The following is a 16,990-nucleotide window of genomic DNA, read 5'->3' as shown; positions in this document are numbered from 1 at the left end:
TTTTGCTTTGGACCTCAGAGCAATGGGAAATAGGTTGAGTTCCACTTCCAGAAAACTCAGAAATACCACAGGCTAGCATGAACCACTTATTCACCTTACTTATGTTAACTAGAGAACCCCTATGACCTTTACAACCCTCAACAAATTCAGATCGAATGGGCTATTCCCCTCAATACAATTTTTAATTCACAATCCATAGCTTATATTGGCAATCAAATCCCTAGAATCTGCAAGAGTAACAGCACATTGGTAGTTGACTGTGGATGTTGATTGCCCAAACCCAGATTCTGGTTAGCCAGCTGGAGCTTTTACTGTTATTTATATTATTCATATTACAATAGTGACCCAAGACCCCACTGAGGATTACAGTCCCATAGTGCTAGGCACTATACAAATACATTGATAGACATGACCCCTGCCACAAAGAGCATATGAGTCAATGTACAGCAAGTGGATGCAGAAAACAGCAAAAGCAAAGTGAAAAGGGAGACCAAAGGTAATGAGGTACCAGCAGTGAGCTTTACTGTAGTAGCAACAAGCCACACCAGTGTGAGAGTTATTAGACTATGGTCAGACTTCTTAGGACAATGAAGACTGAGATCAAAGGTGCTCTCTGTCTCGCGTAATACATCAGAAGCTTGCTCCAAGTAGCCTACTAATGCACAGCTCCTTCTATGCTGCTGAGGGCCAGGTCTGGCAATTTATTCTGTTTATAAGAGACAGATCTAACTAGCTGAACTTTTTTTCTATGCCATACACCAGTTGCTCTGAGGTATAAACCACATAACAGGTTATTTTACCTCTATATTTGGCACTGGAGTGACTGCTGCTGGAATACTATGTCCATTTCTGGTGCTCACAATTCAAGGATATTGATACATTGGAGAGAGTTCAGAGTTGAGCCACGAGAATGATTAAAGGATTAGAAAGCATGCCTTATAGTAATAAGCTAAATAGATGGAGCTCTTTTGAGTCTAACAAAGAAGGTTAAGGGGTTGCTTGATTACAATCTAAGTACCTACATGGGGAACAAATATTTAATAACACTGCTCTACAGCCAAAATGCTTCTGAAATAAATGTAGTCAAACTTTACTAATTCTGGGTCACTGAGAACGAAAATGATGCTTAAAATTGTTGATTGGCTCTAGTTTTCAAGATATGCTATTGGGTCAGTACATACGACCCTTGACTTGGGAATGGCGGAGGATCAGTGAGTTATAAAGGGAAGGGATCTCAATTTAAACCAGAAATGACTAAAATACATCTTTGACTGGATCTATGAATAAATCTATGACTGGGTTTGGACAGTACTTGCTTTTTAGGCAAAACAATGAATGATGCAATCTGAAGCTGGTATTGCGTCATACATGATATGAATTGCATCATGTTATTCCTAGAAGTCATGGATGATGCAATCAGAACGAAGCTTACATCACTCTGCTGAACAAATTGCCCTATATCAGCTCTAGAAATCATACAGTGTCGTGCTCTCTTATTGTCAGTGTTTGATTTTGCAAAGGGACACATTTCTGTTTAGTCAAAGTGAGCAGAGATGCCTCGTACTTGTGTGAACAGTGCAGATAACTTCTGCTATGTTTGTGGTGAAGTGACTTTTGCATCACAAAAGCGCAGTATAACCACTATGGTTAAGAAAGCCTATCACCTTTATTTTGGCTGTAAAATTGGAGATCAGGACAAGAGGTGGGCCCCACACATATGCTGCAACACTTGTGCAACAAATCTTCGCCAGTGGTTGAACAGGAAAAGGAAATCTATGCCTTTTGCAGTGCCAATACTTTGGAGCGAGCCAACAGATCATACCAGCAATTGTTACTTCTGCATGGTGCCTCCAGTTGCGAAAGGTGTGTCGAAGAAAAAGTGGACTGTGCATTATCCAAACATTCCATCAGCTATACGCCCAGTACCCCACAGAGAAGGACTGCTGGTTCCTGATGCACCAGAATCATTCTCATTTGAGTCAGACAAGGAAGAGGATGAAACTTCTGGTCCTGAACCATCAATGTCACAGGACCCACATTTTCTCCCATCCTCCTCCTCTGAACCACACCTCATAACACAAGGTGAACTGAATGACCTTGTCAGGGATTTGGAACTACCCAAGAGTAAGGCAGAGCTGTTGGGCTCCAGACTACAGCAGTGGAATCTCCTGGCAGGTGATGTTAGGGTTTCCATGTTCCGTGACCGTCAAAAGGATCTTGTCCCATTCTTCTTCATGGAAGGTGATCTTGTAGCCTGCAACAACATCGATGGTGTGATGGCAGCCCTCAACCTCGTTCACGATCCAGATGAGTGGAGACTGTTCATTGATTCATCGAAGACGAGTCTTAAAGCTGTTTTACTGCATAATGGCAATGTTTTGCCATCAATTCCAGTTGGCCATGCAGTCCATATGAAGTAAACCTATGACAACATGAAACAACTTTTGAGGTGCATAAACTATGACCAACTACAGTGGCAACTTTTTGATGATTTGAAGGTTGTTGCTCTCTTGCTTGGTCTGTAAACTGGATACACAAAGTACTGCTGTTTTCTCTGCTAATGGGATAGTTGTGCAAGAGCTTCCCACTACATCAAGAAAGATTGGCCACTCCGACAGTCATTGGAGCCTGGGAGGAAAAGTGTTCAGCATCCACCACTTGTTGAATCAAGGAAGATTTTGTTACCACCCTTACACATCAAGCTGGGTCTGATGAAGAACTTTGTCAAGGCCATTGACAAAACACAAGCAGCTTTCAAGTACCTCCATGGAAAATTTCCAAGGTTAAGTGAAGCTAAGATAAAGGAAGGTGTCTTCGTTGGTCGTCAGATTCGTGAACTTCTTCGAGATGATGCATTTGTCCATGCACTGCGTGGCAAGGAAAAGATGGCATGGAAAGCCTTCCAGTTAGTGGCAATAAATTTTCTCAGAAACAACAAGGCAGACAACTACAGGTTGTTGGTGGAAAACCTCCTCAAGGCATACAAAAGCCTTGGTTGCAACATTTCACTAAAGATACACCTTTTGCTGTCTCCTCTAGATTTTTTTTCCACCGAACTGCGGAGCAGTGAGCGACGAGCACGGCAAGCAATTTCACTAGGACATTGCAACAATGGAGAAACACTATCAGGGCAAATGTAGCTCATCAATGCTTGCAGACTATTGCTGGACAGTGACAAGAGATGCTCCATTTAATGAATACAAGAGACAAGCCAAGAAGTGCCGAGTGGACACTGAATAGGACTAAACTATGTACATAATAGTTTGCCTTTTGTTTCATAATTTATTTAACCCTTTTGCTGATTTTTGAAGAGTTACATAAACAGGACAGGTGAAATATTATCATGTAAAGCAACCATAAACACATAAAAAGACCTAGGTTTACAATTTATGATTAAAACTCTATCATCTACACAATATACATAGACATAAAATGTAAAAACTTAAATATCTTAGAAACAGTAGCCAATCAGTTGTTTTAATTGTCGTATTTGAATTCAGCACATCAAAATACATAATACATAGCACATTTTATCTCTGAAGCAGACGACTTCTCAAAAATTGTAGACCAGTGTAATTAAATTGCTAGCGTGTCTTTAACAAGAGCATTTGTTAAAGCTGTGCTGTTACCTCAGACTTTAAACATCCCCATACATCATAGCAATGACTCTTTAAACTACTGTCTCTATTCACTGATGTGATAATTTAAAAGTTTAGCTATCCTTTCTGTATTTTAATTTTGGTCAAGGCACATCTCCCAAATATTTGGAGAAGGCAAATCCTTAATGTCAAACCTTCTTCTAGTTTAACGGAATAATTTAATGGCTCTCTTTGTGTATTTGTTGTTCCCTCCCTTAGCAATCTGCAAATGCTTATTCTGATTTAAAAATCAGCTTATCATGTTTCTAACAAACTTCTGTTGATCACAGAATTGAGTAATTTCTTCTACAGTGACAGACTAACGCTTATATTTATTTTGGCACATATTTTCAGTATTTACCCTCACTGCTGCGCAAATATACAGAGAGCTACTGTGGAGGAAGATCCCATTTTTCATATGCATGTGTTTGAAAAATGTCACATCCCAACCAGTGGAAATGCCATTAGGAAATGTTTGCTGAGGTAATTGATAAAGGCAGAATGGTCTCAGTAAGATATTAGTATGCAAGTCTGGTAGAACAGACAGGCAAAAATGTACTACACATTGCAATAGTGTTAGAAATCACCACTGTTAAGTTTCTTGCCCAGGGGCTAATAATTACTGTGGAAGGTGCTTAAGTGCAGTTTGTTGATACAAAGCATTTGTGGGTCCCCCTAATTTCCAAGTGAATGGAACAGCATTCAAAGAAACCCCTTTTTAGTGCATCAATGTGGCATATTGAGCAGGTCGGTGATCCAGTAGCTCTCCTGTCTTTCAAAATCTTAATTAACAGAATATTCAGAACACAAGTTGTGCAGCAGGGTCACTGGAAGTACAGAAAGCTGGACCTACTGGTGCAACAAAACCAAGGCAGCCTGAGGTTGTTTGGTTTTGCGTGGCACTGTGCTTGTTGAGAGCAAAGAATGGCTTAGTGGTTGAGGACCTGGGAGATGAGCCAGGAACTCCTGAATTTAATCCTGGCGCTCGCACACATTTTCTCTGTGGATTTGTGAAGGTCAACTTCAGTTTTTCTGTCTGTAGAATGGGAATAATGCCCACTTCATATGGTTGGGAGGATGAATTTGTCAATGCTTGTACAGATCTTGGAAGATGAAAAGGGCGATATAATAGCTCTGTATTGTTAAGCTACCTTGCATCTTGCTCTGCACACCTGGATTCATGCTCCTAGATTTTTTTTTCAAGTGTTTACAAAGTGTAATGTGCCAATTTATACAAAGTAAATTAATGCATGCTGAAGAAGAAGAGGGAAACACATTGACATGGGTTTTCTGTCTATTCTGAGGGCATGTTCATTTACAATAATATACGTCAGAGAAAACAACTGGATTTTTTTAAAAAAGACTTTGTGTTCAAGTAAGCAAATAAGGCCTGACCTTCTAGATTTTCATTCAGATCTTTTGTTGACTTTCCCCTGTTGTGGGGTTTTTAAATGGAATAATATGTGAAAATGAGTTTCTCAGATGTAGCCAAATTGTTTCAGCTATTTTTTTTTTTTAAATGTACCAGCAAATACTGTCCAATTCTTCTCCATCCTCTTGGGCTCCCAGTCACCTCTCTCTGATCCCTCTGTCTTGATGCTGCCTGACTGCATGCTGGCTTTTTTCTGGCATTGTTGTCTCCCCCATTGCTTTTAATAAACAGCTTTCCTTACAATGTCCCTACCAATTCTAGCCTCACTGCTTCATTCCCACCATATATCTAGCCCTGACTTGTCTTTTATTGCTGTCCCACAATGGCTAGTTCTGAAACTCACTGTGATGCCAAACTTAAGAAAAAGGAGTGAGATGTTTTTCCTTTAGAAGAGGTGATTGACACTTGCATTTTAATAATAAATAATGAGAAATGTAAAACCCTGTGTGGAATATTGACTTGATTTACTTATCCCTTCCCTCTCTCCCCCACACCTCCCCCCCTTGTTTTTTTGGGTAGTGCTCTGATTCTCTTTTTGCTTACATTTACAGTTTAAGGGCCCGAGCCAAAGCCCATTGAAGTCAGTGGTAGTCTTTTACTTCAATGATGGTTTTTTGTATTAGACCCTACATGAGGTACAAAAGGGATGAGTTACTATAAATTCAGCTTGGAATTGAGTTATTTTTGAGCTTTAATGGGAAGTGATGGATCTAGTGCGCAGTGCTTTTTAATGTCTCCAGGCCAGGATGTCTCATGACGGAATTTCCTATTCAGTGGTGGCATCCAGGAAGCTACTAGATTTGCTTTGCGTCCTTTTGATCCATCCTCTTGAGAGCCAAGTAGGGAGGTCTGAGTGTAAGCAGCTTTTTTGAGGCCTTGTTTTGGTCAGAGGTTGCCAGATAGGAAACAAGTGAGTTTGGAGCCAAGAATTTTGGATTGAGAATTTCTCTGGAAGCAGAGTTTTGAATAGCCTGGTGTTTGTGATTGGTTTGTATCCACTCACCTGTTTCACAGTGACTGTGATCCTCTAACATGATTTTCCAGGATAAGTAGTAAATATTTTCAAGCTTTATCTTGTTCTTTATTTGTAACCGTGGAAGGCAGGCTTCCCTATTTATTTTCTTGTTTGTACATATTAATTTGTAAATTATGGAGCAAAGATGACATGACTTATTGGAGATGATCACTACCAAAAATTCTCTGCTGCTGTCCAAAATACATGGAAGACTTTACCTTTTATGAGAAAGAGATGGGCTCGTGATTGAGAGCGGCTAAAAGGAGAGGCAGAGTTTACCTATTACAACTGGCTGATATAAGCTGACATGTGTGACATGCTCTGTTAGATTCAAATAGTTTTGAAAAATGCTGGTTAGATCTCCTTATCTTTTAACAGAATAATAATAATAGAATGTGGTGATGTGATAGCCCTGGGATAAATAGCAGTGGGCCAGATTCTGTTACTTAGTCAATGGGAGCTTGCAATGGAAAAAGGACTGCATGTTTTTTCAGTCATGGTACTAGGAAGGGGTGAACCCATTTGGATAAAACAACATTTAACTTGAATCTTTTGAAAGTCAAACCAAACTGAACATACATTTTAAAGTTCAAAAAAAGATTTAAAAAAAATCAAAGCATTTATGATTGGAATGACCAACGTTTCCCAAGAGAAACTTACAGTATTTGCCTCAGTATTTCTGACCTGATTGAAACCAGGAAATCTGTAAATCTCCCAAGATTTCACAAGCAAAATGATATGAGTAAACTTCAGTTTAGCATCTACACTATTATTGGGTGTTTAAGTGAACTAACAGAAGCTCCACATTTGCAGAGCATCTCCCAAAGTAATGTAGAATTGAGTTTCCTAACATCACCCATAGAATATTGGGGGAATGGATGTAAGATTAGCAGCAAAATCGTCCTTTTTAGAGTGTGCTAACATGTTTAACAGTTCAAATTACAGAAACAATGTACAGGAAACACTGGTATTCAGAAGAAGGAAATGCTTCAGAAGAAGAGAAAATTGTCTATTGTACACCTAGCTAGTTGTGTAATGCTTTACATTGGGGGTGTACAGCATTGCAAACTTCCTAACTACCACAGGCAATCAGATTATGCCTTGAAGTCTAAGGTTCAATTAATCTTATTTGTAGTTACATAAGCTAAAATGTTATTAGTTCTCATAAAATTGATCCACAGTGCTTGACTCTCTGCCCTCCAATTAATATTACTTAAAAAAAAAAAAGTACTTACATAAAAATACTTGGGTAGCATGACCAGAACCCATTTTTTCCCTAAAACTTGGCACACAATCAACACCTAGAAATGAAGAAACTCAAAACACAGGTATGTGTTTTCACAATTTACTAATAAAACAAATTTTGTGGTGTTTCTGCCATTCTAAATGACTGATACTATAGTTCCAACATGGCAGGTGCCACTTTTTCTTCTTTCGTCTGTGTGACAGCTTTTTGGGCCTGATCATTTAAGATGCTGAATTCCTCCAAGAGGCACTCAACATCCTGAATTTCATCCTTCATTCAAAATCATCTTCTCAACTCTCAACTTCTCTACTCCCCAGAGGCACTCAATACCTTGCCGGATTGGGCTCTTGTTGTATAACCCAATTTTGTGCTATTTTCAGACAAACTTTTCTATTAAGTATAATACTGTGGTGATCTTTCAGATTCATGGAAAGTAATAATCAGGGCTGCAGGCAAAAAGAAGAATTAGGAGTATCTTCTACCCATAAACAGTAGCTCTCCAGCCCTATCTCACTTTGTCTCTGCATCCATTTGATGTTTTTTCTTCTACCCTCATCTTTGTTCTTAGTGGTTTTGTTTTTCTCCCACCCTTTCTTCTGCAGTTTCCTTGATTTGTCTCTCTCGAGTATGTCTACTCTGCAATTAAAAACCTGTGGCTGGCCCATACCAGCTGGCTCGGTCTCAGGGCTTGGACTGTGGGGCTGTTTCACTGCAACGTAGACTTCTGGGCTCAGGCCCCAGCCTGGGCTCTGGGACCGTCCCACTGCACAGGGTCCCAGAGTCCGGGCTCCAGCTCAAGCCCAGAAGTCTACACTGCAATGAAACAGCACCACAGCCTGAGCCAGCTGGCATGGACCAGCCACGGGTTTTTAATTGCAGTGTAGATATACCCTTTGTGTCTGTGCCTCCCCTCCCCATCCCATCCCCTTGTTTTTTTTACAGCTCCTTCCCAGTATAATTGTCTCCACTTGTAGGGGGTCGCTGGAGCATTGTAGAACAACAGACTCTTTCAGATACTTGGTAGTGTGCCAGGTTCACCATGTCTCATAAGCAAACACTGAAGTGACTTCAATTGATAGGCTGTATTGTGTTCCCCATAAGCACTCTCACACCCCTGGCTCAAACAAAAACATTATTTACTAGGACTGGCTAGAAGGAAAGGTTGCAAATTACAACAAAAGATAGGATTTACTACACCCTGTGCAGCTCCTCAGGCCTATCATTACTATTTATTTATTCATTCATTATTATCATAGCACGTAGGAACCCCTGTCATGGCTCAGGACCTCATTATGCTAGGCACTGCACAAACACAGAACCAAAAGAGTTTATAACCTAGTGCCTGGGATACTAGAATTCTAGTCCATCCCCCTTTAGTAGGCAATTAGGGATCAGCCTGTAGGCCCCACTGGCCACTGTTTAGTCTGTCTAGTTGTGGGTCCCTCCACGTTGGCCATTTGTCCTCAGATGTAATGGTTTTTCAAGTCTCCTGCTGGCAGACTGGTCCACGTGTGGGCAATCAGACCCCACCCATAGTCCCCGTTGTTCATGCTTTATGCCTGACTTAATACATGGTCCAGTTTTTTCTAGAGTAATCCCCCCTCTGCCTGAGGTTCCTTGGTTGCCAAAGTTTATTTCCAATTACTGCCCCTTCTAGACTCTCAGTGGGCGGCTGTCTGTGCTCCCGTGAGTCCCCTTCAGGCCCCCCTCTATTCAGCTTTCTAGCACCAGGGTTTTCTACCCCCAGTATTTGTTGCTATGTTCAGCCCTGTATTCTGCTGTAACATTTGTCAGCCACAACCTGCGCCCCTGCTGGGAAATCTCTCTTCTCTCACAGGCTGACTGCTGCTGCTGGGTCTCTATTAAGCAAGCACCCTTTGTGGAACAGACTGTTTTTACAGTGCATCTCTGCTGGCCTGGGGAGGGGACTGGGTCTGCTCCCTCTCTCCTGCTGACTGTGGTGGGGTGAGATGTGTTACAAATCTGTTCAGCAGATTCATCAGACCAGATTGCTATCCCATTTCGCTAACTTCATTTCTGCCTTCTTCTCTTTGTCCTCCACACTGTTTTGCCCATCCGCCCCTGTTGTTTCCCTCCCTTCTCTTCCCCTGCCATCCTCATCAGGGTGCCAGGGTGGCTAGGGACTCCTCTGGGCTTCTTTGAGCTTCCTTATGCTCTATTTAGGAAAACACTAGATGAGTGCATCTCTTGGGATAAGACTTGCTGCTGGTGTTCTTAGGCTGAGAATCTCAGTAGCATTAACAAGTACTACTGCTGCATCTAGTCAGACTTGGTTTGGGGAACTTCTTCACTGAGCTTACACTAGCAAATAACTACCACCAGAGCCACAAGTGGAAACAGCCAGAGCAATGAGAGAACATGGTTGAACTGAAATTTCAGGAGACAAGCTCCTGCTTCTTGTTGCAATCATACCTGAGTCTTAGCTCTGGTTCAGCCTCGAACCTGAACCCTCCTCAAAATCTAATTCAACCACACCAGCAAACACCATCTCCTCAACACAATGTTAATGCTTTAAATCAGGGGTTGGCAACCTTTCAGAAGTGCTGTGCCGAGTCTTCATTTAATCACTCTAATTTAAGGTTTTGCGTGCCAGTAATACATTTTAATGTTTTTAGAAGGTGTCTTTCTATAAGTCTATAATGGCCAACAAGGGTCAGGCTAGAGTCTCTTGCCTACATGCTCGGGGTCTTACTGATCGCCATATTTGGGGTCGGGAAGGAATTTTCCTCCAGGGTAGATTGGCTCAGCCTCTGGAGGTTTTTCGCCTTCCTCTGCAGCATGGGGCAGGGATCACTAGCAGGAGGGTCTCTGCCGATTGAAGTCACTAAAACACAGGATTGGGGACTTCAACAGCAGAGTCCAGGGAAGGGTCTTGTGGCCTGCAGCATGCAGGGGGTCAGACCAGATGATCATAATGGTCCCTTCTGACCTTAAAGTCTATGAGTCTATGAGTTTATAAGTCTATAATATATAACTAAACTATTGTTGTATGTAAAGTAAATAAGGTTTTTAAAATGTTTAAGAAGCTTCATTTAAAATTCAATTAAAATGCAGAGCCTCCCGGACTGGTGGCCAGGACCCGGGCAGTGGGAGTGCCACTGAAAATCAGCTCGTATGCCACCTTTGGCATGCGTGCCATAGGTTGCCTACCCCTGCTTTAAATGAATGGTGTACAGTTATAAGCAGAAGTAGAGCTACATCACAATATTACACATACTGATGTATACAGTTGACTTTTTGCATGAACACATTAATTCTAGATTATTTTGATAACCACTTGTTTTTAGGGGCACAACCTAGTATGTCCCTGGACAAAATAGAGCTGAGTGCTTCTCATGTTTCAGTACAAGTACTTTTCTTTGGTTTATTGGATATTCTCTATGCATAGGGCCAAGGTGCATCAGGAGAAGAAAAATACAGGATGTTATAGTAAAGGAAAGTTGGCTGTCAGTGACAGTTTCCTGCAGATTGCCAATCTAGCATAATTCATCCCGGAAGACCCCCCCAGTTTTGTCGTCTTATTACATCTGCTTATAGCTCTATATATTTTTAAATTGAGGTTTACATTTTGGGAAATACTGTAAAAGTCAAAGAAAAGTGCATAATGTTGAACCCTCTTAAGGAAGTTCTTTTTCTCAAAGCAACTTCACAATGGACCAAATTATACCTTTCAGTGATCATATCTGACTCCCATTTACTTCAGTAATAGGTATATGCACTTCTGAGGATGGAATGTGGCTCTATTAGTGAACAATTTCTATACCTGAAAGTGCAGTTTGTACATTTATAATGCAGTGGTGGGCAAACTGTGGCCCACAGGCTGCATGTGGCCGTCAGGGTAATCCATTGGTGGGCCACGAGACAGTTTGTTTACATTGACCATCCACAGGCATGGCCGCCCACAGCTCCCAGTGGCGGTGGTTCACTGTTCCTGGCCAATGGGAGCTGTGGGAAGTGGTGAGGATTATAATGCATTGAAACAGTGAGACTTTTGATCTACTTCTTTATAAATATACCTTAACATGTGGGTTCCACTATATCTACACGAGTATGAGGGAAAGGAATAATTTTAAAACACTATTAGGCTGAATGCAGATTATGAGAATTGAAAGGTGGATAAGGAACTAGTTAAAGGGGAGACTACAAGAAGTCACACTGAAAGGTGAACTGTCAGGCTAGAGGAGGTTACTAGTGGAGTTCCTCAGAGATCAGTCGTGGGACCAATTTTATTTAACATTTTTATTACTGATCTTGGCACAAGAAGTGGGAGTGTGCAAATAAAATTTGCAGATGACACACGGTTGGATGGTATTGCCAATACAGAGGAGGACCGGAATATCATACAAGAAGATTTGGAGGACCTTGTAAACTAGAATAATAGAAATGAGATGAAATTTAATAGTGCAAAGTGAAAGGTCATGCACGTAGGGACTAACGAGAAGAATTTTTGCTATAAACTAGGGACTTATCAGTTGGAAGAGACAGAAGAGAAAAAAGGCCTGGGTGCATTGGTTGATCACAGGATGACTGAGCTGCCAATGCAATGGGGCTGTGCAAAAGGCTAATGCAGTCCTAGGATGCATCAGCCATGAGACAGGAAAGTTAGTACCATTATACATGGCACTGGTGAGACCTCATCTGGAATACTGTGTGCAATCCTGGTCTCCCATGTTTAAGAAAGATGAATTCAAACTGGAACTGGTGCAGAGAAGGGCTACTATGATAATGCCAGGAATGGAAAACATACATTATGAGAGGAGAGGCAAAGAGCTTGGCTTGTTTAGCCTAACCAATAGAAGGCTGAGGGGAGATATGATTGCTCTCTATAAATACATCTGAGATAAATACCAGGGAGGGAGAAGAGTTATTTAAGCTAAGTACCAATGTGGACACAAGAACAAATGGATATAAACTGGCCATCAACAAGTTTAGGCTTGAAATTAGATGAAGGTTTCTAACCATCAGAGGAGTGAAGTTCTGGAAGCATCTTCTAAGGGGAGCAGTGGGGGCAAAAAACCTAACTGACTTTAAGACTGTGCTTGATAAGTTTATGGAGGGGATGGTATGATGGGACTGCCTATGCTGGCATGTGGCCCATTGGACATTGCCAGTAGCAAAAATCCCCAACTGCTGCAGATGGGACACTAGATGGGAAGGGCTCCAAGTTATTACAGATAATTCTTTCCCAGCTGTTGGGTCTTGCTGAAATGTTCAGATTCAAACTGATTGCCATATTGGGGTCAAGAAGGAATTTTCCACCAGGTCACATTGGCAGAGACCCTGGGGGATTTTTGCCTTCCTCTGCAGCATGGGGCATGGGTCATTCACAGGTTTAAACTAGTGTAAAAAGTGAATTTTCTATCACTTGAAGACTTGAAACCATGATTTGAGGACTTCAGTAACTCAGCCAGAGGTTAGGGGTCTATTTCAGGAGTGGGTGAGGTTCTGTGGCTTGCGATGTGCAGTAGGTCAGACTAGATGATCACGATGGTCCCTTCTGACCTTAAAGTCTCAGTCTGTGTGAAATCTCCTGTAAAAAAATTTAACAGGGGTTTGGGCAGGGGAGACACATGTTGGAAATCCGTGATCATGCAATTAATCTACATATCCCTTTTTATTGAAAGAATTTCTGTTAAACTCAGTTAAATTCATTGCAGCTGCTTAGAATTGCTCATGTTCTGCACCAAATGAGGTAATCAGACCTAATACTTGACAAATTGCATGAGCTTGCAAACTCTGTTCCATGATTTGTCACTTTTTATCAAAATGCTGATTAGCACTATGTAACGGGCATAGTTGTCCTCTAGGAACTTCTCCATAATCAATGCTGGCATGGCTGATCACATTAGAGCTCAGAGCTCATAGACTGCGGTGCACTCAATGGCTGGCTTCCAAATCACAGGCACAGTAATTTGCAATTAGTTTCTGAACATGCCAGGTGAAGAGGTTGGCCCTCTAGGGCTCTTTCACCTAGACAGTGAAAAGTTATTTAGCAAATTAGTCCAATACATTGATTTCCCCCCCATCCCCAAGAGATGTTAGACACAAAATAGATGTCTTTGATTTCACCTATGCAGGATGGCAGTTATGGCTGTAGATAAAAACAATCTTAATAAAAGAAGCCAGTTATTACTAGTATAACTACCAACAGCAAGCAGAGGTAATTATGATCCTGCTTATGTCACAATAGGGTACTTTCACAGGGGTGTCAGTACCCAAAAATAAATAAATCTACACTGAATTTCAAACTGGCTTTTTTGTCATTTTGTATATTGTGTGGTGTCTCCTCATTAATAACAGGTGATATGCGTGACTAGCATGCTATACCACTGAGTCCCAGGATTGCCACAAAGATTTCACACTGCTTGCAGTTGTAGGTCCATTTCCCCCCATCAGATTAATTCTTGTATTTCAGCATTTCCCCTGTTCAGGGAACTGATTCTCATTTAAACATACCAGCTGTGATTTTTAAAAGGAGCCTAGGAGAATTGGATACATAGAATTTCAATGGGACTTGGGCACCAAAATTCTTTGAAAATCTCAGCTGTCAGGTCTGTTTTACATTATTCCCCACTTTCCTTCAATCTTCAAATGGCCCATGGAACAAATCTTGTTCACCAGTTCAGTAGAAACAATACATGTATGAGCTGGCAATGATGCCACACCCGTGTTTACATCTACCTCTGGCAGCTTTCTGAAAGGTTTGGCATTGGTAGAGCTCTCTCAGGAGACCAGATGGTTTGGGGGATTAATCATGGTGGAATACACAGCTTTTGACTTGAGGTTACCAGTTTGAGCTGGTTCATCTTAGTACTCATCATCATAAGGTATTAGCTGATGAATATCTGCCTATTTGAAAAGCAGTTGGTAGTTTTAGTCTGTTCTTAATAGGAAGGCGTCTCCATCGCAAAACCACCACCAAGGGAAACAGATGCTAGGATTCTGCACGTGAATGAAGATGATTCACTCTGGGAGCTGGATCAGATGAGTCCTACAAGCTCCACTGTAAGTGTTTAAAACAATTCTGAGGCAGAGGAAGCTAGAGATGAGGACAGAGGTCCTTCAGAAGAATAAAACAGTAATGCTGAGCAGGGGGTTGGACTAGATGACCTCCTGAGGTCCCTTCCAACCCTGATATTCTGATTCTATGAGGGGGAAGCTCAGGCTAAGATCTGATTGTTGTGTAAGTTAACAATGTCAAACTTCAGGAAAGGGATGAGTTCAGATCCTATTTAGCATATGTGTACCGTTAGGAGTAAGGTAGGAATGCTGCCTTCTTCCAGCACCCTTTACTCTGCTTGCAGGAGGGGGAAGGAATGATTGGGCATGGAGACAGAGCTACCTTTGTTATCCATATAGGTGGTTCCCCCAGGTCAGGGTTGAAGTACTTTGGCAGGTCAGAGTTAAGAGCCAATATTGTTTTACCTGCACAATGAATAAATAGAGGACTTCATTCTTCCGGGCTGAACATCTGTTCTCCCCTCCCCCCCCCCCACCACTCTTTTTCTTTTATTTATTTATTTATTTATTTTAAACTCCTGTGATGCTTAGCCTTTAATGAAACTATTGTCAAAATGGAGACCAGGCTGGATTGCTAGAACTTTTGTTCTTTGCTCAGAGATTTCTGCTCATTGTTTGGAAAATTGTCAGTGTCTCAGGATGCAGTTGAGGATATTCAAGCATTATCTGCGGACAGCCAGAGAGCAACACTAGTGGCTGCAGTTTAGTGAGAGGCTCTGTCTGCCTCAACCACCTCTGTGAGTTAGTTGAAGTAGTGTTTTTCTGAGCAGATGTCTTCAGGGAATACATGCAAAATCCCAGATGTTCTCAAGCAGTAAGATGTCTACCTCTGGACAGTTGTCAGGATGCTCATAGGATGACTTCGGAGACTTTCTTCAAAAGTTCAATTCAAGTCTTATCTACCAGCCTTGCAAAAATGTCATTTTTTTGCTAACATACACTCAGTTCTACTGGAGTCTAGTATGAAGGGGTTGCTGTTTTTGTAAGCCCCTCATGGATTAGATCAGCTGTGCGCAGGGTTAGATGCCAAAGTTTAGTGGTGGCAGCTCTCATTCCATCTGTACTATGGCTCCCCACATTGCTAGCACAAATGGAGCTGAATTGGTATGAGCAGCAGTGGGAGTTTTTGCAAAATTTTCCTAGTGTAGCCAAGACTACAATGAATGCAAAGAAATGGATGCTAATAAATAGACGTGTCCAATGACATCTGAGTGTGCAACCTGACTTTATGTATTTATTTTTTACAGAAGTGAGGCAGACATGCCAAACCCGCAAAACAAAACAAAAAAACAAAAACAAACAAACAAAAAAACCCAAATTGGGCTTGTTTTTGGCTTAATTGGCTTGTGAGTTGCATGTTGGCTAGTTTTTGGCTTGTTGCTTGTTTGGCTTGTAGCTTGTTCCATGTTTTTTTTTTTTTTTTTTTTTTTTTTTATTGGCCCCTGGCAAGCTGGGACAAGTGTGTGTGTGTGTGGGGGGGGAGAGTCAGGAGTGCACAGCTGGCCCACCGCAGTCCCAGACTGCACGGCGGGGGGATCTACTCACATAGAATGTTGGGATTCTTAGGGGTTGGCTTGTTTTGGCCTTATTTTGAAATGGGATTAGCTTGATTTTTGGCTTATTGTGAAATTCAGGATGCTTATTTACCCCGTGAGAGTTGGCAACTGTGAAGTGAGGCCGCCTGGAAAATTTGTTTGCTATGACAGTGCTTGTTGAGGCTGGGCTGGCACTGATGGAGATTAAAGAGGCAGTTAATCTTGCTTGGATCGAGTGCAATCCATGTGGTGGTGTGATTGTTTCTCAGCTGTTGCTAATAATTTTGTACATGGATGTGTGTGGTATTCCTGGTAGGCTAGGGAGACCACACAGTGATGATTATGCTACAAATATCTAGTGTGGACAAGGCCTTCAAGCTTCATGCACTACCATTCACATTCCTTTTATTTCCTGTGGCCAAGAGAGGGATTAAGTTTGCGACATGAACTTGTATCATGTACATGACTATGCACTTTTTTTGGCCTTTGGCTACCTGTCTGCCTTCTACATTTTATAACATTTGTGACAGCACAGGGATCAAAGGGGGAGAGTAAGATAGCATAACTAATACAGAAAAGATGTCTGCTGCTACTGGTATGAAGCAGATATTTACCATTGATTGAAATGTCAATACCCATCTTAGAACAGATTCTCCAGCTGGTAAAGTTTGAAATTGGAGAAACTGTTATAAATACCACTGAACAATGGGGTGCATTTTAGTCACCACTGTGGTTGACCGTCCCCTCATCACTTATGTATAGAATTGTTAAAAGAGAGGATAGAACTATTGCAACTAAGGAACCTGGCAGTCATGGAAACTGCCTTCCTGTCTGCTGTCAAGCAGAAATTATGCAGTATTGGAATGAATCTTTCCACATGGTTCACTGCATGGCTTTCAATACTGAATTACAAAATTAACAAGGCACACATTAAATGATCAAAAGCTGGGTAATTGATAGGTTTCAAAATGTAATTGTAAATAGGAAATCATCAGTGGGTGTGTTTCTAGTGGGGTTTCATAGGGATCAGTCCTTGGCCTTACACTAATTAACTTTTTTATCAATGCCCTGGAGGAAAACATA

The sequence above is a fragment of the Malaclemys terrapin genome, chromosome 3, assembly GCF_027887155.1.
Source record: "Malaclemys terrapin pileata isolate rMalTer1 chromosome 3, rMalTer1.hap1, whole genome shotgun sequence".
Classification (NCBI taxonomy): domain Eukaryota; kingdom Metazoa; phylum Chordata; order Testudines; family Emydidae; genus Malaclemys; species Malaclemys terrapin.
The sequence above is the reverse complement of the archived record's forward strand: the minus strand, read 5'-3'. Positions refer to the sequence as shown.